Source organism: Nicotiana tomentosiformis, chromosome 3, assembly GCF_000390325.3.
Source record: "Nicotiana tomentosiformis chromosome 3, ASM39032v3, whole genome shotgun sequence".
Classification (NCBI taxonomy): Eukaryota; Viridiplantae; Streptophyta; class Magnoliopsida; order Solanales; family Solanaceae; genus Nicotiana; species Nicotiana tomentosiformis.
The window spans coordinates 19145934-19165229 of NC_090814.1; positions in this window are offsets into that span (position 1 = coordinate 19145934).

Genomic DNA, 19296 nt, shown 5'->3' on the forward strand with positions numbered 1-19296 from the left:
TATGGTATTCGGTTTAAATTTTAAAAAAAATTGGTATTAGGTATGGTATTTGGTATTTTAAAATAAAATACCGAAATACCGATACCATACCGATATATATTATATTACACAATACACATTTTATTAATTATTACATAAATATAAGAAATCTAAAATTTTACTTTCCTTTGTTCTCTAAGTTCATCCATTAACTCTAAGCAAGTAACAAGATATTTCTCTAAGTTTTCTCTCTCTAGGTTGGTATTTGCTGGTTTTGGACAAAATTTATGTCAACAAACGTTTTTAATTTTGTATTTTTGAGTACTTTAATTAAGAATATTACCGTTTATGACTCTATGCACTAGTTAGTATTCAAACCGAATAAACTGAAGTTACCGAACCGAATAAACCGAAACCGAAATGAGAAAAATCGAACCATACCGAATTTAATTAGGTACGGTATTGATATAACATTTTACGAAATCAAATACCAAAAATATCGAACCAAAATATCTAAATATCATACCGTACCGACAGACGAATACCCTACATCAACGTGTCTTCCATTTCTCCCTTTCGTCACAGAAAATTTGATAAAAAGAAGAGTGGATATGAATTGTCATCGTATAGCTTTTTCAAAAAATAGAGAAATGTCCGTGGAAGAAAGAGATGAATTGAATTGAATTTTTTTTTAAATATACAAGAAATGATGATGTGTCAAAAATTACCTTACCGGAACATTGATTGTGGGTAATATGTCAATGCGATTGAACAACGCGCATTGATGGAGGTGTTTAAAAGTGTTAAAATGAAAAATTCGTAAGTGTATAGCCAGCTTGAAAAATCGGTCCACGTTTAACAGGCAATTAAGCCATTCTGACTCTTTTAATTTTCAAACCTAAACAATTAATACACCTATATGATGGGAATATTATGCAACTTGATATTAGCGAAGAATTTCAATTATTCAAAGGAAAAGTATTTGATTGAATGTATCAGCAGATTGCCTAATAGTAGTATAATCAATGGAAAAGATCCAAATTTGTCCTTGTATTATACAAAATTGAGCACATTTGCCCTTCATTAATACTTTAGCACATATATGCCACTACCGCCACATAGTTGGTCCATATATGTCATTACCGTCACGGAATCCACCCAAACTAATTAGTTCTTTCGTTAATTGTACTAAAGTGTATTACAAACACTATTTCCTTTTTATTAGTACTTTTTTTTATTTACCTTTCTCTTTTCTTTCTTCTTTTTTCTTTTCTTCTCTTTTTTTTTCCTTTTTCTTTCTTCCATATCCGATTTCCTCCATTGCTGATGTCTTCTCCATTTTCGTCACTAATTTCACTTGACAAAATTTATGAATTCTTGCTAATTTTACTATCACAAACCCCATAGGTTTTTCTGACCCGAAGGAGATGAAAATTATCGGAGAAATTTTTTTGGTGGTGTTAATTGGGTGAAGGTAGGATATGATTATTCAGATTTTGAAGGTCTTGTTCCCTTCAGATCTGAAGCTCCACACAAAACAACGCCTTCAAAATCTGAATAATCATATCCTACCTTCACCAAATTAACACCACCGAAAAATTTTCTCCGACAATTTTTATCTCCTTCTTTTTAGAAGAACTAGAGCCTTCTCGCTAGGAAGCTTTTGGTGGTTTAGGTTTGATTTTTAGTAATAAAATCACGTGAAATTGGTGACAGAAATGAAGAAGACATTAGCAATGGAGGAAATCAGATATGGGAGAAAGAAAAAGGAAAATAAAAAGAAAAGAAAAGAAAAAAGAAGAAAGAAAAGAGAATGGTAAAGAAAAAAAAGTACTAACAAAAAAAATTAGTTTGTAATACATTTTAATACAATTAAAGCAAGAGCTAATTAGTTTGGGTGGATTCCGTTTCGAAAAGAGCATATATGGACCAACTATGTGACGGTAAGAGCATATATGGACCAACTATGTGACGATAAGGATATATATGAACTAAAGTATTAACGAATGACAAATTGGTCAATTTCGTATAGTACAATGACCTCTTTCCATATAATCAATGAACCAAGTCAACAAAATTAAAAGTAAACGCTTGCCAAGTTGGATTGACATGGAAAGCTGATTATATTTTGTGGTTCCGTGGATTAAGGTTAGTAATGCCTAACAACTACACATTAACTCAATAAATAATTATTTGGTCAAAAGGCCATGACCGAATGGTTTCTTTTAATTTTTGTTCAAGTAAACGCTTGCAAATTGGCCTGACATGGAAATCTGGTTATAACTTATATTCCTATTTTTTAATTTTTGATCAAGTAACGCTTGCAAATTGACCTGACATGAAAATCTGGTTATAACTTATATTCCTATTTTTGTGCATTATTCAAATAGTTACTTAACTATATGAAATTATAGAATAAAATTATTTTTCTTTCATTGGTAATAGAAAAGTCACTCAACTAATTATATTGCACTCTAATGATCATTCAACCAAATTTTTTTAGGTGGAAAGGTTGATGCGGTAGTTCACACGGATTTTTTATTTTTGTTGACCACATAAAATAATTAACACCTAAACAAAATATAGAAACCCACCCATACGGGTTGGGTATATGGGTGGATTTCTATGTATTGTTTGGGTCTTAACTATTTTATGTGATCCAAAAAAAAAAAAAAAAAAAAAAAACACTTGGACTGCCACATCAACTTTTTCCACCGAAAAATTAAAAAAATTGGTTGATTAATTATTAGAGTGCAATATAAATAATTGAATAACTTTCTTGTTACAAATAAAATAAAAGTAATTTTACTTCATAATTTTATATAGTTGAATGAACATCTAAGTAATTTACCCATAATTTTGCATATGAATCCGTGATTTAAGCGTAATAATATCCAGCAATTACACAACAACTCTCTATCTTAATAATTAATTAATTTTTTCGGGAAGAAAGCAATAAGAAATAAAGAGTACTATAAGTATTGGTTGACTCACAAAATTCCACAAAAGTAGCTTATAGCACAGCCAGTGACCATCTTCTTAATATGGTGACATCTTGTAATGTGAAATAAGGCTAGCAGAGTGACCAATATTATTAATTGTTCGAGCATTGAGGATGGACGAAAATCAATTTAGCTCTCAATTAAAGAAAATTGATTTAGTACTCAAGTATCTTTTCATCTACGTATAGTTAAAAAGGAATGAAAGCGACTATATATCAATCCACCATACATATCGAGATCCAGCTTTCTATCCACTTGTCTTTTAAGTTGAGGAATCTTTTTGAACAACGACAAGATTTTAAATGAAAAATAAAGAATGAAACTGATGGGAAACTTTGAAGATAAATACTAATGAGAGCCTTGGACAAAGTCAAGATTTTAAAAGGAAAAAAAAAAATGGGCCCGAAAGGGAGACTTTGTTAAACAATTGAATTGGTAAATTTAATCAACACAACCTACTCGGAAAAAAAATAGACTTGTTTACCCGAAAAAATAATAATAATTGAATTTATACGCGGCTCTAAGGATACGTGATATAATTTGATACAAATCGGAAAAATATATAAATATATATCAGTGATATAATTAACTGCAAAAGAGATAAATGCAAACCAAATAAATCAATTAGCCTTTACCCTTGAATTCGGTTACCTTCCAAACAAGTAAGCATTCAACTGACGTATGAATAGTGTAACAAGAAATTGAGAGCTGAAAGAAGGCAATGTATTGCTTTGTATTGTGTTCATATCGCTTACCAATGATCAAAAACCCCTTTATATAGTAGAAAAGTGCTACTCTTAATATAATTCTAAATATAGTAGGGAATCCCATGATAGATTAAATAATTAGCCTTTCCTTGATATGTGTCGTGATTCCCGCCGTGATTCAGGCCCCATTACGGATATTCCGGCTTTCTGTCTTTGGGCTCGATAAACCTTCCTCGGTCTCGCTCGATCTCTGTTTAGCTCGGTCTCGATCTTGGCCGATCTCGATCGGTCTATGGGTCACGAACCTGGCAATCTAACCTCGCATCATAGTTCGATTTTATATGAGCCCGAACCTTGTCTAATTATATTACAGTCTCAATTAGTCATACGAAGGGCAAACACTATTTTGACCGTATACAGATAATCCCCTCGTTTCTCAGAAGGAAGATGGCGAGAAACGAAATGAATTTTGAGACTCCGACTTGATGGATAATGACATCAGCGACGAGCCCGATCATAACGTATACGACAAAACGTCCAATCGGTTCAGTTACCAAAGCTTTTAATGTCCTTTAGTTGCTGGTCGGCCACTACCGGTTCCGAACCGTTGCCATCAACCTATAAGAATCCTAGCTCTCTCCATTTAATCTTTTTACACTCAAAGATTTCTTTACTCTTGTTTCTTCTTTAAAAACTCTCTTTGCTCCATAAATTCTACATCCAGATTTCTCATAACCAAACCACATATTATCTTAGTTCATCTTTCTTTGTTCATCAATGGCAATAACCTCTAAAGTAGTACCGCAAAAAGAGGCGTCTTCTTCATCACGACCCGCCAGCGGTGAGGCTGCGGCGGAGCCCCTCCCTGAGAAATTCATTCTGGTAGGGTGCCCAACCGTCTCTGATTTTAAGGTCGAGAAGGCCTCTTCGGTACCAGGCCGATGTGAGCCGATTTCGAGGTACAGATGCTCAATCACCAAAACAATCCTCGAAAAGGTTAAAGAGAAATGCAACTGGGCCAACAAACATGTGGCAGTCCCATCGCTTGAGGAAGCGATTACTACCCACGTGAAAGGGTTCCTAAGTGTTTATACTTACCCTTTCACAATGGGTCCCTTAGACCCCGTCATCGTCGCCTTCTACAAGAGATACGATGTGACCCTCGGCCAGATCCATCCTTCCTTTTGGAGAATAGTAATTCTCCTCCGATTCTTCTCAAGCAAAATCGAGGGGTGCCTTTTCACCCTCGATCACCTTATGCGTCTTTACAGTCCCCGACTTTATCGAGGGGGCTGATCAAGCTTGCTCGCCGAGCCAACAAAGCCCTATTCTCGAGCATAGATGAAACCCGTGACTGAGGTTGGATGGGCCGATTTGTCCGAATAAGGACTTCGAACCTGATACCTACCGAAGATATGCCATTTCCTGAGAAATGGAATATGCATCGTAAGTATTACCCCACTTTGGATATTTCCTTTTGATGTTTTTCTTCTTGCCTTCTTTCCTTACTTATATTTTCGATGTTGCAGCTATGGCCCAAATGCCGGAACCAGTTCCGGGACTTGAACTGGTTCTCAAGCAATGGGTCGAGGGCCTGGTGTCACAGAAAACATACTCCGAGCGTGCTTGGATAGAACTATCAAAGGGTCGATGGGAGGCCCGCAATCACGGTAAGTTTCTCCCTTTGATCGATTTATCGTTTAGGTTTCTTTCTCGAATTTGATTATCTTTTTTCTCATGTAGGTCTCGGAAGGATGTCGTGATGAGGCCCCCATCTGGTGACGAAGAAGTCCTTCACCAACTACCTGCTTCGAAGGAGGCCAAGGATAAAAAGAGAAAAAGGGCTCCGAGCTCCTCAGGCTCGGAAAAGAAAAAACCGGCAAGGAGCTCTCGCAAGACAAAGGGGGAAACCAATGCTATGACCTCGGACTCCATTCGCCGATTGAGGGATGAGTCCTAAGAAGAAGAGAAAAATATTACTTCGTTTGTGGCCCGTGTGCAGGCTAATGTGTTGATACAAAAATCCTCTGAATCGGAGGAGATAGGTGAGGGGGCTCTAGCTGTAGTTCCTGAACCATGAAGGGTTGAGGCCACTCCATCCCAAGCCGAGATGGTTGAAGGGGAGACCGGGGGCGAGGCTTCTCGGGCAACGAAAAATATCTCGAGGGACGAGCTCGGGATGGTTGATATTTCGGGATCCACTCAAATTTTAGATGCTATGATACGCGAGGCCAACATGTTGTTCAAGGGGGAGACTGATATTCATGACTTTTTGGATAGGCTCGAGTCCGCTGCTTCGGAGGATATTACCGGGTTTGGTGGATTATCGGTACCGAAGAAAGTACCGTCATCGGGCAGTATTGGATCTTCCCCAAACTGGAAGACCAATTTCCGGCCCCGAGTGTCAACCCCGACCAAAGGCGGAAGATAGTGCTTTTGGTCCCAGAGGATGCTCGAATCTTTTCTCCCCCCGTGGGGATTGCTAGTTACATTCGGTCCTTGGTGACCGAGGATGACCAAGCTGTGATGGACGCGGTAGGATCCGCTTGCCTTTTCAATGAGGCCTAATATAACGACTCGACCGGTTGTTTTGATTTTTAGAACCCCGTTCCCCTAAATAAGACTCCCTGTATGTGCTTTACTAATTTATAACTTGCGAGGATGGTTGATTCGGGATTTGGAATTGTTCGGGTTGAAATCGGAATATTTGGTTCTTTAGTTGGCTTTAAAGAGGGCAAGTTTGACTACGGTCAATATTTTTAAAAAAAGACCTCGGAATCAGGATTTAACGATTTCAATAGGTTCGTATGATGATTTTGGACTTGGGCGTATGTTCGGACCGGGTTTTGGATGAACAGGGAACGTTTCAACGCCTATTGTGGAAGTTGACATTTTGGAATGATTTCATAAATTTGGGTGAGTACATTTCAAGGTTGTCGATGTCCGTTTGGGATTTCGAGTCTGGGAATGGCTCTGTATGGTGATTCTGGTATTGGAAGCGCATCCGAATGTGGATTTGGAGGTCCGTAGGTCATTTTGGGGTCATTTGGCGAAAGTTAGAAATTTGAAGATTTTTGAGAAGTTAGACTAGGAGTGGACTTTTTGATATCGGGGTCGGATTCTGATTTTGGAAGTTGGAGTAGGTCCGTAATGTCAATTATGACTTGTGTGCAAAATTTGAGGTCAATCGGACGTGATTCGATAGGTTTCGGCATCAATTGTAGAAGTTTAAAATTTTAAATTTCATTAAGTTTGAATTGGAGGATGATTCGTAGTTTCGATGTTGTTTTGAGTGATTTAAGGCCTTGACTAAGTTCGTAATGTGTTTTGGGATGTGTTGGTATATTTAGTTGAGGTCCCGAGGGCCTCGGTGTGGTTTCGGATGGTCAACGGATCAACTTGGAGTTTTGTTGTATTGCTGAAGGGCCTGAGTTCTAGTGTAATCGCACATGTGGAAAAAGGGTCATAGGTGCGATGCTGTAAAAGCGGCAAGCCATGCGCAGAAGCGGAAGGGCCAAGGCTGCTGGGACCGCAGAAGTAGAACGTCTATGTGCAGAAGCGCAGGCGCAGGTGCGCTAGGTTGGGCGCAGAAGTGAGAGCACAGGAGCGTTGCCTTGCGCGCAGAGACGAGGGATGTTGGTGTGAACTGGAGCCGCATCTGCGATGGGTCTTCTGCAGATACGGAGCCGCAGGTGCGGCTGATGTACCGCAGGTGCGAAGGTCACCTGGGCAGAATACATAAGTTAGGCAAATCGGGTTTTGGCTTATTTCATCTCATTTCCTCCATGGGAACCGACCTTGGAGCGATTTTTGGAGCACCATTTTCACTGTCAATAATGAGGCGAGTGATTTCTACCACTTGTGAGTTAAATATACGAATTTAGGCTTGTAAATTCATGGAAATTTGTAGAAATTTGAAATTTTGAAGAAAAACCTAGAAATTAGTATTTTTTTTTAATTTTGACCACGAATTTGGGCATGGAATTGAGAATAAATTATATATTTGAGTTTGTAATGTTAAGGGTAGTGTTTATCTTCAAAAATGTTTGGAATCCGGGCATGTGGGCCGGATGGTGACTTTATCGATTTTTCGAGCGGAGTTGGAAATTGTCATGACTTGATTAGTTATGAGTATTAGAAACGTATTGATTGAATTGCACATTGTTTACATAGTTTTGGATCGACAAGCATCGGTTTGAGGTGTTAGAGTGGTGTTGGAGCCGGTTTTGGAACTTCAAAACGAGGTAAGTCTCTTGTCTAACCTTGTAAGAGGGAATTTACCCCATATATGATTTAAATTAATAATTATTGCTAATCGTGGGGGGGCTATGTATGCACGAGGTGACGAGAGTCCGTGCGTAGCTACTAATATTGCTATGTCTGGGTAGTTTAGGACTCAAATTATAAATTACTTGTGATAATCGTATCCCTTATTTAATTAAAGTATTAGAATTATTTCATAAATTGTTAGAGAAAATAGAAGGAGACTGAAATTTCACATACATGAATTCTTGTGCAAATATATTTGACTGTTAATGGAAATGGTACATTCTCATGTGTTAATCTTATAATATCTTCTCATTCTGGAGGTTCATAAGAAAATGTCCTCCTTTCTTGTGGAGCGGGTCGAACGCCTCCACAAGAAAATCTCAGGTATAAGCATTTTGGCTTGATGGGTACTTCCCTATTTATTATCATGTGTGGATCAGGTGGCACGCCGCCACGGGTATATTGTTTGGATCGGGTTGCTCGCCGCAACGGTATCATGTGTGGATTGGGGTTCACACCGCAACAATATGATATTGAGTGCAGTTCCCCATATCTATTCTTGCGTGTCTTATTTCTCATGTTCTGAGGAAGGTTCATAACACCTTTTTGGTTGTTTAATTTGTTACGTGGGTTGAGTTGTTTTTTCCAGAGTTCGTTTTTCCTTATGTATCACATTCGAGTTTGTGGCTTATTGGCACATGGTGGCATCATATGAGAATTTTGGTAGTGATTGTGGTGTATTACCGGAACGACTTGTACTGGGTGAGGCGAGATTTTTGGACTTGGGATCGGTGCGATCGGATTTATATGAGGCATATTAAAGAGAAAATATCGTTATTTAGTTCATAATGAGGTAATGGTTCCTTTCAGGATGAGGGACTAAATGATTTGTTGACTATGTAGTTGGTTATGAATTTCTACACATCTCTTCCGACGTGGCAGTGTTGCAAGAGTTGGAACAGGACTTATACGTGTCATGAGGTGTATTTTGGGCATCAGATTCATGGAATTGTGGCTATTGTTGCCAGAGGACATTATTATGATCATGTGAACTATGCGGTGCATGGTGTGAATTCAGTAAGGGTATGCAATCATGTTTGGTACAGTGTGTAATGATTTATACAGTGTCCGTATGTTGGAAACAGGCCTGGTAGGGAAATTCAGATATTGGAATCTGGCTCTAAGGCTTTTGGCCAAATAAACGGGGGAATTCTCAAACTGGCTCGAGCTAATGTGCTAAACTAGGTTGTGGTATCACAGATAGGTGCTCAAGGGGTGAAACAATGATTTTAGCAAACTCCGGAGAAGTTGTTGGCACGTTCGAGGATGAACGGATGTTTAAGTGGGAGAGAATATAACGACCCGACCTGTCGTTTTGATTTTTAGAACCTCGTTCCCCTAATTAAGACTCCCCGTATGTGCTTTACTAATTTATGACTTGCGGAGATGGTTGGTTCGGGATTTAGAAGTGTTCGGATTGAAATCGGAATATTTGGTTCCTTAGTTGGCTTTAAAGATGGCAAGTTTGACTTTGGTCACCACTTTTTAGAAAACGATCTCGGAATCAGGATTTGACGGTTCCAATAGGTTCGTATGATGATTTTTGACTTGGGCTTAAGTTCAGATCGGGTTTTGGATGACTCGGGAACGTTTCAGCGCCTATTGTGGAAGTTGGCATTTTGAAAATGATTTCATATATTTGGGTGGAAGTGCATTTCAAGGTTGTCGATGTCCGTTTTGGGATTCCGAGTTTGGGAATGGCTCTGTATGGTGATTATTATATTGGGAGCGCGTCCGGATATGGATTTGGAGGTCCGTAGGTCATTTTGGGGTCATTTGGCGAAAGTTAGAAATTTGAAGGTTTTTGAGAAGTTTGACCGGGAGCGGACTTTTTGATATCGGGGTCGGATTCCGATTTCGAAAGTTGGAGTAGGTCCGTAATGTCAATTATGACTTGTGTGCAAAATTTAAGGTCAATCGGACGTGATTTGATAGGTTTTGGCATTGATTGTAGAAGTTTGAAATTTTACAGTTCATTAAGTTTGAATTGGAGGGTGATTCTTAGTTTCGATGTTGTTTTGCGTGATTTGAGGCCTCGACTAAGTTCGTAATGTATTTTTGGATGTGTTGGTATATTTGGTTGAGATCCCGAGGGCCTCGGGGTGGTTTCGAATGGTCAACGGATCAACTTGGGGTTTTGTTGTGTTGCTGAAGGGCCTGAGTTCTGGTGTAATCGCACCTGCGGAAAAAGGGCCACAGGTGCGACGCAGCAAAGCGGCAAGCCAAGCGCAGAAGCGGAAGGACCAAGGCTGCTGGGACCGCTAGGCGCAGGTGCGCTAGGTTAGGCGCAGAAGCCAGAGCGCAGGAGCGATGCCTTGCGCGCAGAAGCGAGGGTTGTTGGTGTGAACTGGAGCCGCATCTGCGATGGGTCTTCCACAGATGTGGAGCCGCAGGTGCGGCTGATGTACCGCAAGTGCGAAGGTCGCCTGGGCAGAATACATAAGTTAGCCAAATCGGGTTTTGGCTCATTTCATCTCATTTCCTCTATGGGAGCCGACCTTGGAGCTATATGTGATTTAAATTAATAATTATTACCCCATATGTGATTTAAATTAATAATTATTGCTAATCGTGGGGGGGCTATGTATGCACGAGGTGACGAGAGTCCGTGCGTAACTACTAATATTGCTATGTTCGGGTAGTTTAGGACTCAAATCATGAATTACTTGTGATAATCGTATCCCTTATTTAATTAAAGAGTTAGAATTATTTCATAAATTGTTATAGAAAATGGAAAGAGACTGAAATTTCACATACATGAATTCTTGTGAAAATATATTTGATTGTTAATGGAAATGGTACATTCTCAAGTGTTAATCTTATAATAGCTTCTCATTCCGGAGGTTCATAAGAAAATGTTCTCCTTTCTTGTGGAGCAGGCCGAACGCCTCGGCAGTATAGATGTATCTATGGATCGTGCCGCACGTCCCTCGGCAGTGTACATAACACTTTGGATTGGGCCAAACGACCTCGACAGACATCATGCCTAATAATAATAATTACACGATACCTTGATATTTTATTGCAGCTTGTGAAGCTAATCGATAAATTGAAAATTATTGGAATTGGAATAATTAATTATTTTTGCTGGTTAAGGAACATCATTGTTATTCCTATAAATCATGTTGATTTAAATATTTCTATTTTAATATTATTGACCCTTAGTGAGTGTCAAAGTCGATCTCTCATCACTACTTCTTCGAGATTAGGATTGATACTTACTGGGTACACATTGTTTACGTACTCATGCTACACTTGTTTTACATTTTTGTGCAGGTACATATATGTCTAGCGGCCTTGTGGGCGCAGAGATGTGGTTAATGCGGGGACTTAGGTGAGTTGCATTCTATATTACGATCCGCAGCCAACAGAGTCTTCTGCAGAGTTATTTATATTTTTTCTGTCTAAATTATATTCCCGGCAGATACTGTATTTTATTTTTACTCCCTAGTAAATGCTCATGCACTTGTGACACCGGGTTTTGGGAGTAGTTATGGCTTGTTTAGTATTTTAGTTGCGAAAATATTTATCACTTATTTTGTAAGTTCTATCTTTTACTATTTAATTGATAGGAAATTTCGATTCAAAAATACTATAATGAGTAATTAAGTTAATTAATTATGGTTGGCTTGCTTGGTAGTTGTGTTAGGCGCCATCACGACCACTAATGGATTTTGGGTCGTGACACCCACTACGCTTTGAATCGGGTAATTTGGAGGGTACTTTTAATTATTTCTTCTATACTTAGAGTTATAGATAATTCTAACATCTTCTTTGTTTGTAGGCTTCGGTGTTGCATCACGAGGCTTTCCTCCGAGTTTGGGAGGAGCATGAGGCTGAGGTTCGGGGCCTTACTGAGATGAGTGATACCTTCAAGCTCCTTAGAGAAAGGCTTCAGGCAGATTTGGTAACGGCTCGGGATGAGCATGCTGAGATGGCTGAGCAGGTATTTTGAGTGCTTCACGATAGTGAAGATGAATTGGAGATAACTACTAACGATCCGATTCTACAGGTCCGACAGAGGCTTGAACTAATCAGGTGGCTCCAAAAGTAGGTGAATGCGATACAGGCCGAGGCGGAAGAGTTTAAAAAGAATATGGACATCCTAACCTCGAAAATGGAGATCGTCCAAGCTCAATTAGAGTCGGCCGAGGCCCAGCTCCAAGCTGCAGAATAGAAAGTCTTGGTGCAGGTTGAAAAGATCAATGAGCTTCAGTCTCGGTTAGATTTGGCCGTTTCTGGTAAGGCAGGCTTGGCCAATGAACTCGAAGTGGCCATATCCGAGGTGGCTGTGGCCATAAAAAATGCTGATGCTAAAGTGGCCCAGTTTAGGGTTGATATCGAAGCCAACCAGGCCAAGGCCAAGGGCATGGTCAAACATGCGAAATGGAAAGCTCGAAGGGAAGCTCTCGAAGAAGTTCAGGCCCAGGGCTTCGATGTCATGACTAAGATCGAGAATTCCAGAGTAGAGGAAGCCAAGCCCAGAAGCTGGCCTACCTTAGGAAGACTCCGATAGTTCGAGTAAATCTGAAGATGAAGAAGATTCCGAGGATGGAGATGCGACCTCCGATGAAGACCGAGCCTCTTAGGATTTTTTCGTTTTTTCTTTTGTATTTTTTCCAAGGTTTTTTTTTGGCCGTTGTAAATTTTTATTTTTAGGCTGATTTGGCCTTTGTTAAAAAACTATTGTATATAAATATAAAGCCTTTCTTGCCCTTTCGGCTCTCGTATTTTTTTATTTGCTTTTTTGTATTTACTAAAGTTGAAAATGCCTTAGCATAAAATAAGGTTGTGTTCGAGGGTTCGAACAAACCTCGCCTTTATTTCCTTTCTGGGTTTAGGCGTTATCGGGGTTCGATGTTATTAAAGTTTTTTCCGAAAAATATCTTAAGTCTGAGATTTTGCCGAGGGTAGCCTTTTAGAACTAGTTGTTTCTCGGTAGGCCTATTTGTTACGGATTTCGAACGTCTCCGAACCGTGTTAAATTGGCCGTAGTCTTTTAGTTCGGATGCTTCTCATTGGGTTTGTTTACTCGTTTTATCTAGGCTTCCCGAGATAATAGTTTTCGAGCGGGGTGTCCGTGACTTTTAAAAATCGGGGCATTGCCTATTAGGTCTTTTACTCCCGAGGCCCGAGGTTGGGTATATGGGTGGATTTTTATGTATTGTTTGGGTGTTAACTATTTTATGTGATCCAAAAATACAAAAATAACCATGTGGACTGCCAAATCAACTTTTTCCACCGAAAAATTAAAAACTTTGGTTGATTAATTATTAGAGTGCAATAGGGATAATTGAATAACTTTCTTGTTACAAATAAAATAAAAGTAATTTTATTTCATAATTTTATATAGTTGAATGAACATCTAAGTAATTTACCCATAATTTTTCATATGAATCTGTGATTTAAGCGTAATAATATCCAACAATTACACAACAACTCTCTATCTTAATAATTAATCAATTTTTTCAGGAAGAAAGCATTAAGCAATAAAGTGTACTATAAGTATTGGTTGACTCACAAAATTCCACAAAAGTAGCTTATAGCACAGCCAGTGACCATCTTCTTAATATGGTGACATCTTGTAATGTGAAATAAGGCTAGCAGAGTGACCAATATTATTAATTGTTCGAGCATTGAGGATGGACGAAAATCAATTCAGCTCTCAATTAAAGAAAATTGATTTAGTACTCAAGTATCTTTTCATCTATGTATAGTTAAAAAGGAATGAAAGCGACTATATATCAATCCACCGTACATATCGAGATCCAGCTTTCTATCCACTTGTCTTTTAAGTTGAGGAATCGTTTTGAACAACGACAAGATTTTAAAAGAAAAATAAAGAATGAAACTGATGGGAAACTTTGAAGATAAATACTAATGAGAGCCTTGGACAAAGTCAAGATTTTAAAAGGAAACAAAATGGACCCGAAAGGGAGACTTTGTTAAACAATTGAATTGGTAAATTTAATCATCACAACCTACTCGTCAATAAACTTGTTTACCCGAAAAAATGGATAACAATTAAATTTATACACGGCTCTAAGGATACGTGATATAATTTGATACAAATCGGGAAAATGTATAAATATATATCAGTGCTATAATTAGCTGCAAAAGAGATAAATGCAAATCAAATAAATCAATTAGCCTTTGCCCTTGAATTCGGTCACCTTCCAAACAAGTAAGGATTCAACTGGTGTATGAATAGTGTAACAAGAAATTGAGAGCCGAAAGAAGGCAATATATTGCTTTGTATTGTGTTCATATCGCTTACAAATGATCAAAAAACCCCTTTATATAGTAGGGAAGTCCTACTCTTAATATAATTCTAAAATAGTAGTGAATCCCATGATAGATTAATTAATTGGCCTTTCCTTGATATGTGCCGGAATTTCCACCGTGATTCGGGTCCCATTACGAATATTTCAGCTTTCTGTCTTTGGGCTCGATAAACCTTCATCGTCTCGCTCGATCTCTTTTTAGCTCGGTCTCGATCTTGGCCGATCTCGATCTTGATTTCGGCCGATCTCGATCTGTCTATGGGTCACGAACTAGGCCATCTAACCTCACATCATAGTTCGATGTTATATGAGCCTGAACCTTGTCTGATTATGTTACAGTCTCGATCAGTCATACGAAGGGCAAACACTATTTTGACCGTATACAGATAGTCCCCTCGTTTCTCGGAAGGAAGATGGCGAGAAACGATATGAATTTTCGACATTCCGACTTGATGGGTAATGACATCAGCGACGAGTCCGATCATGACGTATACGACGAAACGTCCTATCGGTTCAGTTACCAAGGTATTTAATGTCTATCAGTTATTGGTCGGCCACTACCGGTTCTGAACCGTTGCCATCAACCTATAAGAACCCTAGCTCTCTCCATTTAATCTTTTTACACTCAAAGATTTCTTTACTCTTGTTTCTTCTTTAAAAACTCTCTTTGCTCCATAAATTCTACATCCAGATTTCTCATAACCAAACCACATATTATCTTAGTTCATCTTTCTTTGTTCATCAATGGCAATAACCTCCAAAGTAGTGCCGCAAAAAGAAGCCTCTTCTTCATCACGACCCGCCGGCGGTGAGGCTGCGGCGGAGCCCCTCCCTGAGAAATTTGTCCCGGTGGGGTGCCCAACCGTCTCTGATTTTAAGGTCGAGAAGGCCTCTTCGGTACCGGGCCGATGTGAGCCGATTTCGAGGTATAGATGCTCAATGACCAAAAAAATCCTCGAAAATGTTAAAGAGGAATACAACTGGGCCAACAAACATGTGGTAGTCTCATCGCCTGAGGAAGCGATTACTACCCACGTGAAAGGGTTCCTAAGTGTTTATACTTACCCTTTCACGGTGGGTCCCTTAGACCCCGTCATCGTCGCCTTCTGCAAGAGATACGATGTGACCCTCGGCCAGATCCATCCTTCCTTTTGGAGAATAGTGATTCTCCTCTGATTCTTCTCAAGCAAAATCGAGGGGTGCCTTTTCACCCTCGATCACCTTATGCATCTTTACAGTCCCCGACTTTATCGAGGGGGGCTGATCAAGCTTGCTCGCCGAGCCAACAAAGCCCCATTCTCGAGCATAGAAGAAACCCATAACTGAGGTTGGATGGGCCAATTTGTCCGAATAAGGACTTTGGACCTGATCCCTACCGAAGATATGCCATTTCTTGAGAAATGGAATATACATCGTAAGTATTACCCCGCTTTGGATATTTCCTTTTGATGTTTTACTTTTTGCCTTCTTTTCTTAATTATTTTCTGATGTTGCAGCTGTGGAGACAGATATTCATGACTTTTTGGAGACTGATATTCATGCCTTAATTATTTTACTTCTTGCCTTCTTTGGAGACTGATATTCATGACTTTTTGGATGGGCTCGAATCCGCTACTTCGGAGGATATTAGCGGGTTTGGTGGATTATCGGTACCGAAGAAAGTACCATCATCGGGCACTATTGGATCTTCATCGACCCCCAAACTGGTAGACTAATTCCCGACCCCGAGTGTCAACCCTGACCAAAGGCGGAAGATAGTGTTTTTGGTCCCAGAGGATGCTCAAATATTTTCTCCCCCCGTGGGGATTGCTAGTTACCTTCGGTCCTTGGTGACCGAAGATGACCAAGCTGTGATGGACGCGGTAGGATCCGCTTGCCTTTTCAATGAGGCCCAATGTAATGAACCGACCGGTCGTTTTGACTTTTAGAACCACGTTCTCCTAAATAAGACTCCCCGTATGTGCTTTACTAATTTATGACTTACGGGGATGGTTGGTTCGGGATTTGGAAGTGTTCGGGTTGAAATTGTAACATTTGGTTCTTAGTTGGCTTTAAAGAGGGTAAGTTTGACTTCGGTCAATATTTTTTTTAAAAGACCTCAGAATCAGAATTTGACGGTTCCAATAGGTTCGTATGATAATTTTAGACTTGGGCGTATGTTCGGATCGGGTTTTGGATGACCCGGGAATATTTCAGCGCTTATTGTGGAAGTTGGCATTTTGGAATGATTTCATAAATTTGGGTGGAAGTACATTTTAAGGTTGTCGATGTCCGTTTGGGATTCCGAGTCTAGGAATGACTCTGTATGGTGATTCTGGTATTGGGAGCGCATCCGAATGCGGATTTGAAAGTCCGTAGGTCATTTTGGGGTCATTTGGCAAAAGTTAGAAATTTGAAAGTTTTTGAGAAGTTTGACCGGGAGTAAAATTTTTGATATCGGGGTCGGATTCCAATTTCGGAAGTTGGAGTAGGTCTGTAATGTCAATTATGACTTGTGTGCAAAATTTGAGGTTAATCAGACGTGATTTGATAGGTTTCGACATCGATTGTAGAAGTTTGAAATTTTAAAGTTCATTAAGTTTGAATTGGAGGGTGATTCACAGTTTCGATGTTGTTTTTTATGATTTGAGGCCTCGACTAAGTTCGTAATATATTTTGGGATGTGTTGGTATATTTGGTTGAGGTCCCGAGGGCCTCGGGGTGGTTTCGGATGGTCAACGGATCAACTTGGAGTTTTGTTGTGTTGCTGAAAGGCCTGAGTTATGGTGTAATCGCACTTGCAGAAAAAGGGCCGCGGGTGCGACGCCGCAAAAGCGGCAATCCAAGCGCAGAAGTGAAAGGGCCAAGGCTGCTGGGACCACAGAAGCGGAACGTCTATGCGCAGAAGCGCAGGCGCAGGTGCGCTAGGTTGGGCGCAGAAGCGAGAGCGCAGGAGTGCTGCCTTGCGCGCAGAAGCGAGGGTTGTTGGTGTGAACTGGAGCCGCATCTGCGATGGGTCTTCTGCAGATGCGGAGCCGCAGGTGCGGCTGATATACCGCAGGTGCGAAGATCACCTGGGCAGAATACATAAGTTAGCCAAATCGGGTTTTGGCTTATTTCATCGCATTTCCTCCATGGGAACCGACCTTGGAGCGATTTTTGGAGCACCATTTTCACTGTCAATAATGAAGCGAGTGATTCTACCACTTGTGAGTTAAATATACGAATTTAGGCTTGTAAATTCATGGAAATTTGTAGAAATTTGAATTTTTGAAGAAAAACCTAGAAATTAGTATTTTTTAATTTTGACCACGAATTTGGGCATGAAATTGAGAATAAATTATATATTTGAGTTTGTAATATTAAGGGTAGTGTTTATCTTCAAAAATGTTTGGAATCCGGGCATGTGGGCCCGATGGTGACTTTATCGATTTTTTGAGCGGAGTTGGAAATTGTCATGACTTGATTAGTTATGAGTATTAGAAACGTATTGATTGAATTGCACATTGTTTGCATAGTTTTTGGATCGACAAGCATCGGTTTGAGGTGTTAGAGTGGTGTTGGAGCCGGTTTTGGAACTTCGGAGTGAGGTAAGTCTCTTGTCAAACCTTGTAAGAGGGAATACGTACGCACAAGGTGACGAGAGTCCGCGCGTAGCTACTAATATTGCTTTGTCCGGATAGTGTAGGACTCAAATCATAAATTACTTGTGATAATCGTATCCCTTATTTAATTAAAGTATTAGAATTATTTCATAAATTGTTAGAGAAAATGGAAAGAGACTGAAATTTTACATACATGAATTCTTGTGAAAATATATTTGATTGTTAATGGAAATGGTACATTCTCATGTGTTAATCTTATAATATCTTCTCATTCCGGAGGTTCATAAGAAAATGTCCTCCTTTCTTATGGAGCGGGCCGAACACCTCGGCAGTATAGATGCATCTATGGATCGTGCCGCATGTCCCTCGGCAGTGTACACAATACTCTGGATCTGGCCAAACGACCTCGACAGACATCGTGCCTAATGATAATAATTATACGATACCTTGATATTTTATTGCAGCTTGTGAAGCTAATCGATAAATTGGAAATTATTGAAATTGGAAGAATTAATTATTTCTGCTGGTTAAGGAACATTATTGTTATTCCTATAAATCATGTTGATTTAAATATTTCTATTTTAATATTATTGACCCTTAGTGAGTGTCAAAGTCGACCTCTCTTCACTACTTCTTCGAGATTAGGCTTGATACTTACTGGGTGCATATTATTTACGTACTCATGCTACACTTGCTGCACATTTTTGTGCAGGTACATATATGTCTAGCGGCCTTGTGGGCGTAGAGGTGTGGTTAATGCGGGGGCTTAGGTGAGCTGCATTCTGTATTACGATCCGCGGCCAGCAGAGTCTCCTTTAGAGTTATTTATATTTTTTCTTTCTAAATTGTATTCTGTACAGATAGACAGATGCTGTATTTTATTTTTACTCTATAGTAAATACTTATGGACTTGTGACACTGGGTTTTGGGAGTGGTTATAGCTTGTTTAGTATTTTAGTTGCGAAAATATTTATCACTTATTTTGTAAGTTCTATCCTTTACTATTTAATTGAAGAAAATGTCGATTCAAAAATACTAAAATGAGTAATTAAGTTAATTAATTATGGTTGGCTTGCCTGGCAGCGGTGTTAGGCGCCATCACGACCACTAATGGATTTTGGGTCGTGACAACATAGTACCAGAGCACTAGGTTCACTTAGGTCTCACAAGTCATGAGCAATTCTAGTAGAGTCTTGCATGTCGGTACAGAGACGTCTGTACTTATCTTCGAGAGGCTACAGGGTTGTTAGGAGCACTTCCCTTCTTGATTCCTCATCGTGTGATTCGATTCCTTTGAGGCTTATTCCTTCATTTCCTTCCTATTCAATCTTATGCGATGTGAAGCACTTGTTATAAATTGGGAATCGAGGAAGTTTAATGGTACTACAGATGTGGTGCAGGATATTTTTCC